At 34.1% G+C, this 20281-nt stretch overlaps 1 protein-coding gene and 1 long non-coding RNA gene across 3 annotated transcripts in view; both read left to right on the top strand.

The window, feature by feature from the left end:
* The window catches only part of LOC130048670 (peroxidasin-like), a 416263-nt gene that overhangs the window by 243963 nt on the left and 152019 nt on the right, over positions 1–20281 (top strand). The gene's annotated exons all lie outside the window — the stretch shown is intronic.
* Positions 8523–18544, top strand: LOC130051327 (uncharacterized). Of its 2 annotated transcripts, XR_008799794.1 has the most exons (4): positions 8523–11198; positions 11557–11787; positions 12581–12725; positions 17789–18544. It is a non-coding gene; the product is annotated as an uncharacterized LOC130051327 (long non-coding RNA). The 2 variants fall into 2 exon arrangements; XR_008799793.1 differs by having other exon boundaries at positions 8528–11787.

Genomic DNA, 20281 nt, shown 5'->3' on the forward strand with positions numbered 1-20281 from the left:
TAGCAATATTCCATTATCATCCACAGAATATGGTGTTTATATCTCTCAACGGGTTCGATACGCAAACGTTTGATCTGTGTATGGTCAGTTTTTAATCGAGGCAAGCTACCGACAAGCTATCGACAAACAAGTTCATGGTACAGGGGTTTCAAAAGTCTCGATTAAAGTCAGCATTTCGCAAATTCCATGGTCGTTATAACGATCTAGTTTGTCAATACAGCCTATCATTGAGTCAAATGCTGTCTGACGTGTTTCATACCGATTGTTAAGCTGTTCTTGGGACTCATTTTGACTACGGATAACTCCGTTTACCTGATCAGGATATAGGGCTCACGGTGGGTGTGACCGGTCGACAGGGGATGCTTACTCTTCTTATGCATCTGATCCCACCTCTCGTATATCCAGGAGTCCGTGTATGCCCAGCTCTCTATTTTGTATTGCTTATAGGAGTTATGAGATTGATCACTTTTCGTTATCTTCACCTTGCATGTATAAAATAAACCCCGCAGCTACTAAGATCCAATGAAATATGGAATGTTATACCGCTGTCGTGTAATTTCTGTATGATCAATATGAAAGTAAACTGATGACGTCTTAGTTATACATCGAGTGACGTTGACACATGTAAAGAATTTGATATTTGAAATTGTATGTCCTAACTGGGTCTCCTTACTTAGAAAAATGCTCAAAAATCCTACTCTATAAATGAACCAGCGAGGTGGAAAATATAAGAGAGATGAGCAACATCACCCAATATGATATCTACCATAACACTCTAAAGTTGAACTATAAAAAATAATGTAAAGTTGGGGCTCTAAATATAACTGACCCAGAAAATAAACAACACCAAAAATATAAAGGGCAAAAAAATGATAAATAGTGGTTCTAGAATTTACATCTGTAATCTACATATCCTTAGACCAGGTTGGACTTGGAAAGGGGAAACTTCAACTTTATAAAACCTACATCCTAAGCTTATTCCTAACACTATCAAAAACCTAGAACTTATGAAAAACGGGCAACTAAAGCTAAGACCTAGAGTGCTGTTAAATCATAAGATTTTCCTAGCACAAAAGTACTAATGAAATAGTGCTGATAAACCATGAGGTTTTCCTGCACAGTAAAGAGGAACTAACCATGAGGTTGTGTTCTCCAACCCAAAGTGAAGAAAACTACACGGACACGGCTTTAAATACCCTAGCTAGGCCCAAACATAGAAGCCAATAATTATCAAAGATCCTGAGACTAACTTAGCCAATCAGAACACAGCTATCAAAAGTACTACGGAAAGACTGCGAACATGGATGACACTTTCTGTTTTAAAAGTAAAATATGTGGAATGTCAACACACGACCTAACTTAAAAACAACCAGCATTAAAGGGTGTTTACGTAAGTAGCAACTGAACACTCAAGGTAAATACAATTATCATACTGAAATACCAGCAAAACTAGCTAAATAGAGATTACGAAACCAAGGCTGTAGAAATAAAAATCAAAACCACTACATTTGCATAGGCTCGAGTATCACAACATTCATTTGTTTTCCTTTATTTTAAAAAGTAGTAAATTATTTTTTTTAAAAATCCCAATTAGTAGCATAGTTATCTTGAAATCACGGTACATGAATTAAGAATATTCATATAAATAAATAATGTCTGTCTTTTCTCTAGCTGTATAAGTCTAGATTTTAATTTTTTACTCGGAAATATGTCACGAATATCATGTGTATAAACACATGTAATGGAATAAGAATGCTCCTAAGTAGTTAGGACGTCCTAACTTAAAATGTTCCAAAGATATCGTCGAGAAACATGCAGATAGCTACCTGTAAATTGTTCTAACACATTTTTATTACATGTACGTGTGTAAAACAATCATCATGAAGGATTTAACTGTAAAATAGAATTCGAGAATACTGGTCCATATTACTTCCAGAATGTCACACTCTGTCGCCCAAGAATGCGCACTAGCTGCAAAGATACCAACGTATTTGCTATCGCCAAAAGGCGCTAGCAATAATCATTTTGAAATGGATCATTATCATTAATCTATACTTTTTAAAAAAAAACAAAATGTTGAATATATTATTATCACATTCTACTTTATGTCAGTGCCTCCTAGTGGTTAGAGCATCGCGCTCAAAATCACACAGTCTCTTACCTCTGGTCGGCGCGGGTTCGAATCCCGCTTGCGCCGGTAAGTGGGGAAGTTTCCCAGTTTACTTTCGGAAGGTCGGTGGTCTCTTCCAAGGGATATTATATATATCTGGGTTCTCTCTTCCACAAACAAAAACTGGGCGCCAACAGATAACTGAAAAATTGTTGAGTGTGGCGGAAAACATCTAAACAATCAATCAATCAATCTACTTTATGTCGTCTTTTTACATATTTTATTGAGGCCACTGCTAAAGTGTCTAACACTATCTAAACTACAACAAATATCCTATTGTATTTACTTTGTGCTCCAACAATTATTCATTATCTAAACTACAACAAATGTTTTCATTTTGTTCACAGTGTGCTCCAACGATTATTCATATTTCGGGTTTCAGTCCGTTAAACTAATAAACCTTCCGATCATTGCATTCATCAAAATAAAAAAAAATCAACAAAGCAATAGACCGTTACAGAAACCTCCCATTACACTCTGGGTAAACCCAAATTTTGTATTGTATTATATTGCTTATTGGTTTTAAGCCTCAGGGTACTTTGATCTTGAACAGCGCCTTTTTAATGCCTTTTCCTTTCAGATTTCTTTTATGTACTTTAGACAGAAATAGTCCTATCCTCTGAAACATTCCATTTCTACAGTACATCAAGCATAAGCTAAAATAAGCAATAATCAAATTTAATTGTTGAACGAGATATGCCGAAAGTGCACTCATTTGCTCCCATGTTCAATACATACGCCACACTCCTATTTACCTTTTAAAAGATAACATTTTGTACATGCAAACTATGTTTACATACACGTCAATGAAGAACAAGGAAGTAAATCAACTGACAAAATGTGTGCTGGATATTCGCCTTCGTCGTTTGGATTTGGAACCCTTTTATTAATTTGCCTCATTCTACCCCACTGCTTCGGTAAGTAATATCAATAATATGTTCATGTTCAACATCTTAACGAATATTGTAGTGTTATTTTATCGTCGTGGCTTTAATAATCTGTAGACGATACATATATGTGTTTTGATAATACATGACTAGAAAGTTATGATGCAGATATATTCACAGTTCAATATATGTATACTTGATCATATAAAATGTATGAATGTATATATGTGTATGTGCATGTATACAAATACAAATGGAATAGATACACTTACAATGTAGAATGAGGGACGTCCCGGTATATAACAAAAACGAAATGACCCAGTGGGAGGATTGAAATCAACCGTCATTTAAAGAAATATATCCTTATTGATTGTTTACGAAACGTCTTTCCATGATATAAATTTATTTTTCATTTTAAAAGCAAAAGAAAAATCAAAAGGGAAATAACTCTAGTATATTCAATGCACACTCTGCGACTTCAAATGACATTCTAGACCAGACACATTTGTCCAAGATCACGATTTATTTGTGATAACTACTTGTACTTATATGTTCAAAACACAGGGACTAAACTAAGAGGGGCCCGACCTATGTGATACCATAAATATTGAAAAGGGTCTAACTCTGACCCATATACACAAACTACCCACTCGCTTCAAATGCCTAAAAAATCAGAAACTATGTGCAATATGCGTAATTTGTCGGTCTCCTTGAATATATGAATATTTTGTCTAGTCTGTATTTCGCTACTGTCATAGGCGATAATTCATCCGCTGAACTAGACCGATAAATGTCTTAGTAAAAATTAACACATGGAATCTAGAGAACGATGGTGTATATCACTGTTATTTTAAGACGATGCAGCTTGAAATTTGGCATGCAAGTAGTCAAACATTAGTCTCCATTCAAGGAGACCGGCAAAACACGCATATCGCATCTATTTTCTGATTTTTTAGGCTTTGGAGCAAGTGAGAAGTAATTTTTCCCGGTCAGAGTTAGACCCCTTTCTATATTTATGGTATCACAGAGTTTAACCCAAACGGGCTTAGCCCCTGGGGTTCAAAATCCTCCATCTTTTGTCAAAATTAATGTGCTACCACCGACGATATACAGAAATTTGTCTAATAATAAAGTATACAACAATATCCCAAACTTCAGAAATTTTATTCCACTAGTTTAAACTGTATACATTCAAAAGAGAAATACATACAGGGGTCCATGTTTGCCCAACTTTATTTTGTATTGCTTGTAGGAGTTATGAGATTGATCACTCTTTCTTATCTTCATCTTCTATAGGAGTTATGAGATTGGTCACTCTTTGTTATCTTCATCTTTTATAGGAGTTATGAGATTGGTCACTGTTATCTTTACATCTTTTTAGGAATTATGAGATTGATCACTGTTCGTTATCTTCACATTTTTCAAGATTCATGAGATTGACCAGTGTTTGTTACATATGTATATCAACCTTTCATGATTGCATACATTTCATTTAACCGTTGAGACTAGAAAATAAATGTTTCTCATTATTATGAATTAACAAATGTCGATCACGTTTGACGAGAAAGAATAGATCAGAGCAAGGTCAAGAACTGAAAAACAAAAGAAAGTTTAAACAGGAATCAATAATTGTAATTGGATCATACAAATTTTAAGCAGTAAAGGCAAAGTTAGGGCATGACTATGAAAATGTATGAATCATACGGTAGGAAAGATAATCTAGCTGAATAAATACACACAGATTGGGGGTATGTATGGTATAGACGAAACGCAGAAGAGCAAATATCGAATTTACACTACGGTGTATGAATAAAATACATTGAGATAATAAACGAGCTTATCGTATCAATAATACTGATACATGTACTAAACAAGAAGCAGAGTGTCAAACATCAAATGAAAACAACGCGAGGAAAGGACATAAACAATGAATTAAGACAACACTAAGCATAGCATGAAGCTTGTATAATTATAGTATCAGATATTGTTAGACCTCCTCCTCTCTCCCTCTTAGATTTTCAGGAAACTTTGTGCACAGATTCGATTCCTGCTGACCCCAATATTAAATTTGTCAAATAAACAGTTTTTATCATGTTTAGTTTGGGTTCAACATGGAATAACTACTTTAAGATAATGTTTGGTGCAAAAGGGTCACGGAATATTGAGGGAAAGCGTAACGTTTTAACAGCTCCACAATATCACATAATTAAGAAACAGGGATAAGCAATATTATATACGTTAGATATACACCACATGCAATAACTAAGAGGGTTTTTGTGTGTACATTCATCCAATGAATACATTTATTAATTGTTAAATTTGCACATGTTTTACATCAATATATTTTACAAGATAATGGTCAAAATTTAAGATACATGTAAAACTCAATACAATGTCTCAACAGAAATACAGTATGCATAACCACCAAGATAAAGATGTGTCTTTCAAGTTACAAAAATAAATTCAGTGGGAAAAGCAAGGTTTGATGGTGAAAAGTTGAACTGAAATATCTAAATTTTCAATAAGTCCAAAACTGTCAGTTACTTAAATGAAGATTGTTGATCTACATAAATAGAAATTAATATGAAATAGATATAATCAATCAATGATTAATTAAAGGATTGAAATACATGAAAAATTACTAGAACCTATGAACATTGAGAAATAAATTTCATATGTGTGTATACATTGCAGTTAATTTTTTTTTGGGGGGATGCCACTAATATTCGGCTGTTTCCCCTCACAAACTTTAGCTTTCCCCCTCAATTTTATATATGTCTTTCCCAATTTCAAATGTAGGGAAGTCAGTCCTATATGTTGAAATTTTAAACAAAGGTTACCGTATATTGCTGATAGAGAGCAAATATGTCTTTTACTTCAATTTTATTCTCCAAAGTCCTGCATATGCAAAATGTCTGGTAAAGAATGTATAAGATAATGGAGGTATCCATATAAACAGATACTAGCGTATTGTATACTAATTAGTATACAGATCCCAGATACAAGCCTTGTTGTTGACACTTTTAGTGTGGCCATCATTATTACATCGTCATAATGGCTGACTTCCTTCTAAAACATGGTGAAAAATATAATATCAGCAATATTTGTCTATTCATTTGAAAATTTCTCGCCTAGCTGAGTAGCTCAGTAGGTTAGCACGTCGGCTGCTGAACTATAGATCGTGGGTTAGAGTACAACAGGGGTTTTAAAATTTTCTTAGATTGCTTTCAAATAAAACTGTATGTTTTGACTAAATAAAGTAAATTTGAAAATTTTCAATTTCAAAATATTGTTGTACATATTCTACACTTTTCATCCATATCAAATTTCCCTCGTGTAGCATACATCCTTAAATGTAGGGTCAGGTTGATAACAGGAAATACTAAAACTTATAGGGTTTCACTAAAATCAGGAAAACACAAACAGGGGAGACGTTCTGGAAACTTGATTATTCGAAGATTATGCCAGACGATGGGCTAAATATGAAAAAGAAGAACTTGATCACTGGATGAAAACGCTAGTTTCCGCAAAACTGAAACCATATGGAAACCTTGCGGAAACCTGACGTTGAGGTTTCCCATATGGTTTCCGCAGTGCGTAAACGATTATATAGTTTCCGCAAGTTTCGTCAAGTTTCAGTCTGCGGAAACCTGAAGTTGAGGTTTCCCGTATGGTTTACGCCGTGCATAAACGATTATATAGTTTTCGTCAAGTTTCAGTCTGCGGAAACTGTAGGCTATGATTCCTAATGGTTTCCGCAATGCTGAAACTTAACAAAAATTCGGAGGTTTTTAAAGTAATAATATGCAATAAATAATTCAAATGCGAATTTAAAAAGCACATTAAAAACTTAGAAATGTAAGTGAGAGAAGAATAGTAAGCACTTTATATACATCATATTGTTATAAGAATTTTTTCAGTTAAACAAAACAGACATGAAAGGAGATACAGAAAACAAAGTATATTCCGTGTGTTGTTACGTTTGACAAGCTAGCATGCCTGTGCACTTCAGTTAATCCCTCCGTGTACTGGAAGAATAATGTCCAGCTTTGTCACCGCATAGAAACAAAGATCGAAGTTCATTGTAATTAAAAATAAGTGCATATGTGGGGTTGGGGTTGAATTGAACATAAACCTTCAACTGGGACATTTATATACAGTCATGTATTTACGCAGATTTTACGTTGCATTTGCATTACTAAGAATGTAGATTTTCTTATTTTCATAATTTCAAAACTGAATACTATAAATTAAGATTTCAAACACTAATACTATAGTCAGGTGGTAGAATTAGACACATATGTCTGCGTGTGAAAGACGTTCGCACATGCAAGTAATTACATGAAATATGCCAATTGGAATTTTTTTCGAATATGCTCAATTGATTGATTTAGCAATCAATATGTAATTTGCATACATGTATAATTATGCATGCATGTCAATGGGTGTTTTGATTTTATCATATGTTATAATAGTATCAAGGATATACAATATGATTATAGGCATATGTTCTGAAAACTTATGTTGCCCTCTCTACATACAGTGTACATGTAGATTATGACATGTGTACATACATTATTAGTCACAGTACATTTTAGGACATTATACATGTGTAATAATATTAATATTATTTGTTTAAGAACATTTCAATTCAAAGCTTAACTGAATCTGTCAGGTTTTCTAATATATCTTTGAAAAATACAAAATAATTTAACACAATACGAATCATCGTCTCATAAAACATATGGTGTCAACGGTTTGAGTTTTATCAAGTCCATAAAAATGACCGAAGGAATCCTTCCTAGCCTTTGTGAATTTCGGACAGAAGAAAAAAATAATGGTATGCATCTTATACTTATAATATTCACATGAACATAACGAGGTTGCAGTAATAGAGCATTGTTCATAGTACACAATTTTGACAAAATCTAATACCTAGATGTACCACCATAAGTGGTAATTTAGCTTGCCGCTTTATTTATGTTTTATAATTTGAGATTGAATGAGCATTTCTAATACCAGTAGAAAGGCAGTTGACCTGTAAGGATGTAATGCTTCCTTCATTTTATCGATATCAAATGAATATTTTACGCCTATGGAATCGACTCGTTACAATGCCGGACGACAGGCTTACGAAAAAAAAATTACATGTGGGATATGAAATAATCACACAACATAAATTGGTCAAATACAGTCAAATTCCTTTTTGAATCTCTTGATATGACAGCATTTTTCCTAAATCGTATGGTCTGTAACTTGAACACAGTGGAAGAAAAACTTCTTCGGGATTTTATGAATGGCTGGAATAAAGAGGTCCATAACGTTCCAAAACTTAGAACCTACCGACCGTAAAAATATGAGTGATTTTCAAACAGAAAAATATGTAATCATGGATATTCCAAAAAGTCATCGTTCTATACTTGCCTAGTACAGATGTGGTGTCTTACCTATGAGAATTGAAACAGGACGGTACAAGGGGGAGGAGTTATCGGTTAGGCTGTGTACTTTATGTTCTTCAGATAGTGTAGAAGATGAATGTCACTTTTTACTTCATTGTTCCTGTTATTCAAAGCTTAGAGTAATCTTTTTTACCAGTATCGGATTTAACCCCACTGTGATCAATATGTCAGATTTAGACAAAACAAAATTTCTATTATTAAATTTCCCAAGACAAACTGCAAAATTCCTGTTCTCCGCATACACCTACAGACAATCTACCATATACCATAATAGTATAAGTCATGCGTAATACATGTACCACTGTATTTATTATTTAATGTGGGGGGTGTGTTCTGTTAAAAGTGACATATAGGCCCGATGGGCTGGGTGTTTAAATTCCTATTATTCTGTTTAATGTATTTTTCAATTCTGTAATGTATAAAACACATGTCACTATAATAAATCATTTATTTACTTACTTACATTCCTAGATGTATTTGTGTTCGATTATGCAGATGAGTTTTAAATTACCTCGCATGTTTGTAACATTTGGGCACTAAACTGTATGCGAATATTTGTCGCATATAGTACTTGTTCACAAAATTCAGGACTAGTTAATTTTGGAATCAGCATATCTTATAATATGAATTTAATGCAGTGTAGTTTGAAACCATGCAAAGTTTCACACATTAGACATGAATTCAGCATTCTAATACAAACATGCACTTATGAACACTTTTCAATTTAAGTTCCTGAAAGTCCATATTGTAACCTGAAAGTCTATTTACTGTTATTTAGAAGTTTGAATCTAAACCTACAACATTTGCAAAATCTGCATCTACTCAACAATACAATTCGGTGTGCATTATTTCGACAATAAGTTCTATGGGGATGTATTCTACACAACTCGATCTAGAACTCGGGTATTGGTAGTAAATTAAAGCAAATCTAATTAGATAATATCTTCACCATCTCTATATTATTATAACCCTCAACAATATATATCCATGCACTTTGGAAGTGATATCATACAAATGAACATGATATAAGCATAAAATAATCGGCAAACTTAGAAGCTCTCAAATGTGTACTGTTGATTTAAATAAAAATATATTTACGAATTTTTCACTTCATACATATATCACTGTTGCATACATATGGGAAATAGGTTACATGGATATTTTCACACATATTCATTTTGAAATACGAACTCAATAACATAAGGTATACTGTCTACATTTCATATTCATCTTATTCTTTTATGTAAGCATATATATGATGTACACTTCTTTTTCAGAGAGAGAGAGAGAGAGAGAGAGAGAGAGAGAGAGAGAGAGAGAGAGAGAGAGAGAGAGAGGTACATAAGTATTATTTTCTTGGTAACATATTTTGATAACTATAATACATGTACATGTAGATATAGATATGATTTACAATGTATCTATTGATCAAACCAAACAACACACAAAAAAGAAAAGGAAAAAAAAAAAGAAAGAAAAAAGAAACGCAAACGTATTTGATGAAAAAGTACATATAGACCTACATGTATATACTGATCATGCATATGAGTTTTTACATATTCTCTGCCAGTGAATTTCATAATCATCATGTCTACAGTTTCTTAGCAGCACGTACTTCTCAACCACAATTCTGTCCGTAACTATTTTTCTAATCGCAGATATATGTACTTGCGGACTATTTTGATATTTACAAGAAAAAATATATTGTTTTACTACAAGCAAATCAAATTTTGAATGTCTAACTGTTGATTTTTATTATACATTTGTAGAATCAATATTTTATTTTTACTGACATGTATCCCGACTGAGATATTAATTATAGAAAAAGAAACTTAAGCAATTACTTGAATTTAGTATATAGTTCCTGTGTTTAATCTATCATCTAAGGATTTCAACGTTTTAGTTCAGTAAAAATTGAGACTCCAGTAGTGAATAAAACCACTTTAAATGAAAGTAGATGGTTGAGGGGCAGACGTACATGTTCATGTGTTTACAAATATCCTTGACAATTGCGAGGCGAAATTAATGTGTTGCTAAGAAAAAAGCAGTTCATTCTTCAAAACATTTCCATGTATTTGGATATCTCACATGCAGAATTTCCAGTCTTGTATATACACTTACTTTATAGCTCATATTGTGAGAACAGAAAAAAGTCGGGCAGAAGAGGGGCACCTTATAATACCCCATAAAGATGCAGAAGAAAGTTTGTGTGACTGTATGCTACAACGGTATTGAGTTTATTTCGTGATTTTTAGACCTCTAATAAACGTAAACTTTTCATTATAACACAACATAAAGCACACTACAGATTATTTACATTTAAAATTGTAAACAAAGGGCGGCCATTTTGAACTTAGAGTCGCAGGGACGCTATTTAAAAAAATCCTATGATATAGAAAAACGATGCAGAAATTTAACACATGCATGATTTTTTAAATTCAGACATTTGTGAAACAATTTACACGCAAAATAAATTATATATCTATAAAATTATGTTTTCCCATAAATCCTTTCCTGATCGGCGCTGATTGGTTGTACTTTTTCGGCGGGCAAAATTGATTGTTGTTTGTGAGAGAAAACCTAGCGTGACTCAAATGGAACCATGTCATGTTTTGATTAAATGGAAGATCCAAAGATTTTTCTGAGAATAGGAGACGTCTACTGTTGTTGGGCATCATTCAGGTATGTCTTTTGGAGGGTATTGAGTAAAAATTTCTGGAACTTTTTAAAACAATCTTCCATTATGCATCCTCACTGAATATTTTAGTATGAGTCTGTCCATAGCCAATACTGGCAATTGCCGTCTCATTTAAACAATTTTTGACGGGATATCATGTTATCTCTGACTATACAAATTATCCTTTTCTCATAAAAGAGCAATGATATTTAATATTCATTTCATAATCACAACAGAACACATCAAAACATGCTTGATATTCACCTTTTAGAATTTTAAATACAAAATAAAAAAAAATATCCTGTCCCGATTCGGAAACAGAACGCTATCTAACCTATTCTTTCTCTATATATATCATTGTAGGTTTTCCAGTGTTGACTTGAAACATTTTCATTCACGATGTTGCGGATTCATCATTGCATTTGCATGGAGTAGTGCATATGTTGTGTGTGGCCTTCTAAACGATAAATCTATGGATTAGAGGATGAACAGGTCGATGCAGGAATATTCATTTTAATGATAAGGAAATACGAAATGCAAGGACAACCTCCAAGCATGCAGTATGCCTTATACAAACAATGATGGGATGTTCCAGTAAGTGGTGAAAGGTTTTACATATAACGTTTGATTTTGTGTTGTGATTACAAGGTCCTTATATAGATCTAGTTTATGTGAAATTTGAAATGGTTTTGCATTGTAGTCTTTGAGAAATTTAGTGGGTTGGGGGGGGGGGGGTATTACGTATAATACTGTATACAGTATTGTATGTAGGGACCAAATGATATTACGACTATTGCATATTAGCCATACAAATATCTACAAACTATTTCCAGTTAACCATCCGAATTTTTTAGTCCTAGAAATAGTTTCTATTCTCAATTATGGTGCAGCATCAAATTAAAGATGACAAGTAAATCCTGTGCCAATCTCTCAGCATTAGAAGTGAAAGGCACAGGTGTTTTAGGCATGACATTAAAACCAAAGGCCCCATATCACGGTAGGTATTGGCACGATAAAGAACCCTCACTGCTACACAGCTAAGTTAAGGCTAATCCCCCCAAAAGTCTCAGTGCTGTACATAAATGTACCTTCAAGTTGAACAATGCACTTCACACCATACCATACAATGTCACAATGAAAAAGTAAGTCACAACGCACAGGGCTATATATTCATATCATTGGGAAAATATTGCAATATTTTAGCTGTGTTGACCAAGGCTATCAAGTTCTAAGCTGTATACAAATTTGTTTAAATTTTTCTGCCATATGATATATTTTTCTCTTTGGTATTGTAACAATTTCAAATTTTCAGTATAGAACATGTGCAAAGATATTATTCATATGATTGATTGATTGATGTTTTCCGCCATACTCAACAATTTTTCAGTTATATGGTGGCGCCCAGTTTTTATTGGTGGAAGAGAGAACCCAGATACAATGTACCTGGGAAGAGACCACCGACCTTCCGAAAGTATACTGGGAAACTTTCTCACTTAACGGCATGAGCGGGATTGGAACCCACGCCAACAGAGGTGAGAGGCCGCGTGATTTTGAGCTCGATGCTCTAACCACTCGGTCACGGAGACCCCTTATTATTCATATGATATTATGACGTTGAAATCACCCGTAATCTATACATATAGTTTGTATTAATCCGAAATATTTGACGTTTTCCTGGCTTTTGATATTTACTGTGCCAGGAAAACGTCAGAATCGGCACCATTACGTAAACTGGAATCGTTTTATTGATTAATTATGAGTTTCACATTGTATTCGACTCCAAAGTATTTAAAATAGACCCGAGAATGCCGCCTCCAAAAGGAGGCGGTGAATTTCCAGTTTACGTAATGGAGCCGGTTCTGACGTTTTCCTGCACGGTAAATATCAAAGTCATAAAAAAGCCAGAAAAACATCAGATACTTTGGACTAAGTGTGTATATGCTCATTGTATGTAAATAATGCAAAGGTTCAAGGACATCTGCTAAATTACTATAATAATAAAAAGTATTTCACCCCTCCCTCTACATAATAGACACCCACTTTATTAGATAATATAGAGAAAAGAACAAAATTCAGATTTTATAAAGTGTATTAATTTTACTTATAATATTAACATAAATTAAGTGTCCATTTTCATCATTTCAGGAAAAAAAAGTTTTGTTTGTAGCAAGTGTCATTCACTTCAATGCAGTCTTCAATACAGTTCTACATTTTTTGACATACTGTAGTTCAATTTTTATTTGCCCCACAATACAATAAAATTACTCTGTTGTTTCAGTCAGGTCTATAAAATTAGACATTTTTCATCTTTTTAAAATAAAGGCTTTAAGGGGGTACTCTACAGCATGATAATGGCTGTCCTTTTAAACCATGTATGAAAATATAAATATTAGCAATATATGTCTTCTCCTTTTGGTTTTCATTGCCTAGCTGAGTAACTTAGTGGGTTAGCACGTCGACTGTTGTGCTGTACATCACGGGTAGGAATTTGGCAGGGGTTTTAATTTTTTTTCCTCGAATACTTTTTACTAAAACAGCATTTTTTGACTAAAGAAGGTAAATTTAAAAGTTTTCAATTTCAAAATGTACATATCCTCCATTTTCATCCTTATCAAATTTCTCTGGTGTAGCATTCCTTCTTAATTGACACCCTCTGTTGACAAAAATAACTTTTGTCATCAATGTCTTTTCTCATAAAAATAAAATCCACCACCCAACCTACATTTTTTTGGTGACCCTGGATATTAATTAATCTACTCACTTGCTATTGTCTATCTAACTGATGAATTTAGGTACTCGAATGCATTGAGTTAGACCACAAGAAAGGTAGTAGTTCTGAAATCTAATACATAAACTGGTGTATATAGTCATAATGATCTTGGTGGCCTCTATTCAAATAATGTGTCCTGTATTATATAATTTTCTTTGAAATTGTCAGCTGTCTGGTAGTTTTTTATGTAATCATGTGCATATAGATAAACACATATACATTTATAAACAATGTCACATGTACACAAAATAAATCTAATTAAAATTACTGTACCAAAAACACTACCAGCAATAAAATTTGGTATTTTAGAATCCCGAAATGATCTTGTACATGTAAATGCATGCAGTGGTGGATCCACGGTTTGTTAAAGGAGAGATAGGGCTCCAGGGTTTTGAGGCTTTTTAGGTAACTTGTAAGGTTTATTCTAGTTATAAATACATGTACAACATAATAGAATTATTATATGATAATAAGTAATGGATTTGCTTATCTTTATGTGCTTGTGTATATATATATATATATATATATATATATATATATATATATATATATTATGTCAAATCCTATACCGCTATTTCTTTTATTAGCTCACCTCAACTGAAAGCTCAAGTGAGCTTTTCCAATCGACTGTTGTCCTTCATCTGTCCATCTGTAAACTCTTTACATTTTTACATCCTTGGGTGAAGGGCTTTTAAGTTTGTTCAAATGAAGGGTCATGTCCCCTTCGAAGGGGAAATAATCACAAAAATGCAAAAAATAGGGTGGGGTCATTTAAAAATCTTCTTCTCAAGAACCACTGGGCCAGAAGAGCTGACATTTACCTGAAAGCTTCCGGACATATTGCAGATTCACGTTTGTTCAAATCATGGCCCCCGGGAGTAGGATGGGGCCACAAGGGGGGATCAAAATTTTACATACAAATATATAGGGAAAAACTTTAAAAATCTTCTCAAGAACCACTAAGCCAGAAAAGCTGAGATTTACATGAAAGCTTTCTGACATAATGCAGATTCAAGTTTTTTCAAATCATGGTCCCCGGGGGTTGGATGGGGCCACAATAGGGGATCAAAGTTTTACATACAAATATATAGTTAAAATCTTCTTCTCAATAATCACTGAGTCAGAAAAGCTGATATTTACAAGAAAATTTTCTGACATAGTGCAGATTCAAGTTTGTTCAAATCATGGCCTCCGGGGGTAAGATGGGGCCACAAGGGGATCAAAGTTTTACATACAAATATATAGTTAAAATCTTCTCAATAACCACTGAGTCAGAAAAGCTGATATTTACAAGAAAACGTTCTGACATAGTGCAGATTCAAGTTTGTTCAAATCATGGCCCCCGGGGGTAAGATGGGGCCACAAGTGGGTGAGGGTCAAAGTTTTACATACAAATATAGGAAAAATCTTTTAAAATCTTCTCAAGAACCATTGGGCCAAAGAAGTTGACATTTACATGAAGGCTTTCTGACGTAGTGTAGATTCCAGTTTGCAAAAATCGTGGCCTCCAGGGGTAGTTGGGGCCATAATAGGGACTAAGGTTTTACATGCAAATATATATGGAAAGTCTTCAAATATGGGCCAAGGTGACTCAGGTGAGCGATGTAGCCCATGGGCCTCTTGTTAGTTCATAATACAATGCTTTTTGAGAAATAATCAGATATCAACCTACATACTTGAATTTTGATTATGATCCTTGTTTTTATTACTTTTCTCTAACTTTAAATTCTAGGAACATCAAACATTTGCTAAACACCGACTTGCTTTAAAAAAATTGTTGTTGCTATTCTAAGTTACTAAATCGAAAGATACAGAGACACAAAACATTTACTCATGAATTCACTTTAAAAAAAATCCAGTGAGAGATCAATCGAAGGGATCTGAAGACCCTTAAACCTGGTTTATTCCCCTTGAATGTCTGCAGTTTTTTGTTTGAGCGCTGGCTCTTCTCAAATACAGTAGATGTTTTGTGACCTTATATAGAACTTTGAATTCTTGTCAACCCCAGTTACCATCCCTTTAATTTTATGTTTTGACTTGAATATCTTTGATACTATGACATGTACTCAGTTTAGGTTTTCTTAATTCTGGTTCTTACTCTTTCGATCTTGAATTTAGGGTCAAAGGTCAAGGCCATACATATATTTTCTAATGTTTGCATTTTTCAAACAAATTGAGCATTTTTAAGTTAAAGTCACCTTTCTTTTACAAAGCACTATGATACGATCTCTTAGAGGTTGTGTTTAGTCTCCTACCGACAGAATGGAAGGGGACTTTAGGTTTGCACTCCGTCCGTCAGTCTGTCAGATCAGTTTTAAGCACTTTTTTTCTCTGTTCTTACAGATATACATATAATATTTAGTAAAATGTAGATGACCCTTAGTGATTTTGAGGTCACATGGTCAAAGGTCAAACTGGACATAGGAAGATACTGACCACTCAATATCTTGAGAACTCTTTGCTTGAAAGACATCAAACTTGGTGATACATTGGTACATCTTAAGAAGTAGATGACCCTTAGTGATCTTGAGGTCACATGGTCAAAAGTCAAACTGGACATAGGAAGATACTGACCACTCAATATCTTGAGAACTTTTTGCTTGACAGATATCAAACTTGGTACACTGGTACAGCTTAAGAAGTAGATGACCTGTAGTGATTTCGAAATCACATGGTCAAAGGTCAAACTGGAAATAGGAAGATATTGACCACTCAATATCTCGAGAACCCTTTGCTTGACAGACATCAAACTTGCTACACTGGTACATCTTAAGATAAATGACCCTTAGTGATTTTGAGGTCATATGGTCAGAGGTCAAACTGGACATAGGAAGATACTGACCACTCAATATCTCGAGAACCCTTTGCTTGGCAGACATCAAACTTGGTACACTGGTACATCCTAAGAAGTAGATGACTCCAAGGGATTTTGAGGTCACATGGTCAAAGGGCAAACTGGACATAGGAAGATACTAACCACTCAATATCTTGAGAACCCTTTGCTTGACAGACATCAAACTTGGTACACTGGTACATCTTAAGAGGTAATGACCTTTAGTGATTTTGAGGTCACATGGTCAAAGGTCAAACAGGACATAGAAAATACTGACCACTCAATATCTTGAGAACCCTTTGCTTGACAGACATCAAACTTGGCACACTGGTACAGCATAAGGAGAATATGACCCCTAATGATTTTGAGGTCACAAGGTCAAAGGTCAAGGGTTAAACTGGACATAGTAATATATTGTCTCCTATACTTTAAGAATTATTTGATTGATTGACACCAAACTTGGTACACTGGCAAAGCATAAGGAGTAGATGACCCATATTGATTTTTAGGTCACATGGTCAATCCACTCCTGACATAGGAAGATATTGTATTCTCAATATTTTGAATTGGTGATACTACTATAAAATTAGATGATGCTTGTATATAACCCTTTTCAATTTTGCACCATGGGGGCATATATGTTTTACAAACATCTCTTGTTTGGAATTGAATTAATAGTTTTGAAATTTATGTTGAAGATACATTTTTGGATTCTGTACTCATTGATGTTTGGGGAACATCTGTAAAGATCCCAATTGAGAATTATATAACAATTTATTTTCATAGAAATTAGGTTTGTGTGAAGGACAGTCAGATATAATATGACATTTACTGTATAATAAGATGTGTTAGTACACATGATGTGTTAAACAAGATACTGAATGCTTGAATGACATTTCTTTGGATTCTATGCAGAAGTATCCTATATACGAATATTGCTAGTATAAGTTCACCATCAGTATCGTTATAATTCATTGCACATCTTTTTACAGAAACTAAAGAGTCGAAAGGCCCAGCTGGAGAGAGATTCCCATTTCTTGACCAAGGATGAAAAAAAAAAGATTAAAAAGGTGCTGACTAAGGATGCAACGTCTCCAGAAATAACGGATGATAAGGAAGCCACCCAGAGGAAGGTCTTACCATTTATATGGGAGTCATCCCTGCTGCGTATTGTTAAGTGCGACCTGGACAGAGAGTATTTTGAATCTTTGCAACTTCAATCAAAGAGACAAAAAGCCAAGGTCATTAGAAGTAGAACGGAAATGACTATGACCCCACCATCTAGGAGCATTCAAGAGTGGGCCGTTTCCTCTACTTATAAATGATGCTATTACTGTTAATAGTTATATTTAATTTCCTCATTTCTAGCTCACCTGAGCCAAAGGTTCAAGGTAACAATTAATAATATTATACCGTTATAACCAGTTTTTATGAAATTTTAATAATGCTGTTGAAGGAGAATTGCAATTTTTGGGATGTTTATATTTGATACTGTTTAAGTATGTCTAGCATCTTAAAAAGTGTGATGACCTATCTATTTCATTTGATAATTTATTAATTTTAACTTTTATAAATTGAAATAAATGCATTTTCGATACTTTTATCAGTGAACATTGCAAGTATGGAGTTACCTTGATATATTTATACAGATTTGTTTTGCTTTAGTACTAGTGTATCAGTATTATTACATCAAGTTCATTTGTGTGAATATTATAATATTTAAGAATGAATAAAACTGTCAAATTGTGGCTTGTATTCTCTGTACAGTAGAAGGTCTTTGAGCATCAAGTTGGAAACTTGATATCAAATGCATATATGCAGAAACCATTTGCATATCAGTAGCTTATGCATGCGGAAACTTAACGTAAACTTTGTGGAAACTTGACGTAAACCATATATAAACCAATATAGTTTATGTATGCGTAAACTTATGATAAACCATATATGCATGTTGATGGATTACGCCTGCGGAAACTTATGATAAACCATATGTATGTCAATGGTTTATGGCTGTGTAAACTCGCGGAAACTTGAGGTTTCAGCAAGTTTCCGTTGCGGAAACCATATGGATTCGTGGACACCCTAAGTTTCCGGAGTGCGGAATCTTGCTGAAACTTAAAGTTTCCAAGCGGAAACTTGGCAGACATCTTATGTATACTTAAGTTTCCGCAGTGTTTCCGCAGTGTTTCAGCCTTGCGGAAACTGCATTGTTCATCATGTGGATACATTGTCAGAATGGGTTAAAGGCATAAGAGGGATATTAAAATCCCGCATTAGACACATGAAAACAAAAGTACGTACCATCTATCCTTCTGTGTTTAGTAAACCAGAAGTGATAAAAGAATTAGATAGGTTACATGAGGAATATGTTTTGGTTCCAGCTGACAAAGCTAGTAACAACATTGTCTTTGTTTGCAAGGCTCATTATTACAACTGTATTTTAAACGAACTTGGCATTAATTCCACTTTTGGTAATCATACTTATACTCCAACTGCCCTTTCAAAAGACGAAATTCTTCAAAACCATGCTTCAGTTTTAGACACAATTAATATTCCAGTCAATGGGTCGAATGAATATGAGTTACCGTACCTATACTGGATTCCTAAACTACATAAAAACCCCTAGAAACAAAGATATATTGCTGGATAAAGTAAGTGTTCTACCAAGCCCCTATCTTTGCTCCTCACGAAAATGTTAACAGCTGTGAAGGAGAAACTTCAAACTTACTGTGCGACTACATATGGCAGAAGTGGTGTTAATCAAATGTGGATTCTAAAAAATTCTAAAGAACTTTTAGTAAACTTGAAATCACATAATTTTTCCCAAATCAATAGCATCAAAACCTATGACTTTTCAACACTATACACGACCATTCCTAACGATAAATTAAAGACTAGACTTTTTGACATCATAGACAGTTGCTTCTTTAACAAAAACGGAAAACGGAAATATTCATATCTAGTGATCAGTCATTCAAAAACTTACTTTGTTAAACACCACTCCGATTCCACGCACAAGTACTCTGAAGTTGAAATAAAAAATATGCTAGAGTTCCTCATTGACAATATCTTCGTGGTCTTTGGTGATCAGGTCTTCCAACAGTCTGTTGGAATTTCCATGGGCACGAATTGTGCTCCTTTGTTAGCTGACCTGTTTTTATATTCATATGAAGCAGAATTTATTGAAAAACTTCTACGTGAGAAGAAAAAATATCTCGCTGTGACCTTCAATTCGACATTTAGATATATCGATGACGTTTTGTCTATTAACAATGACAGCTTTCATTCATATGTCGATTTGATATATCCCTGTGAGCTCGAAATAAAGGACACCACAGAGTCGTCCACTTCTGCTTCATACTTAGATATTTTATTGAAAGTAGACATTAACGGCAAACTGACAACTCAACTGTATGCCAAACGGGATGAAATCAGCGTCTCCATCGTCAACTTCCCACATTTATGTAGCAATATTCCATTATGGC

This window comes from Ostrea edulis, chromosome 1 (assembly GCF_947568905.1).
Source record: "Ostrea edulis chromosome 1, xbOstEdul1.1, whole genome shotgun sequence".
NCBI classification, from domain to species: Eukaryota; Metazoa; Mollusca; class Bivalvia; order Ostreida; family Ostreidae; genus Ostrea; species Ostrea edulis.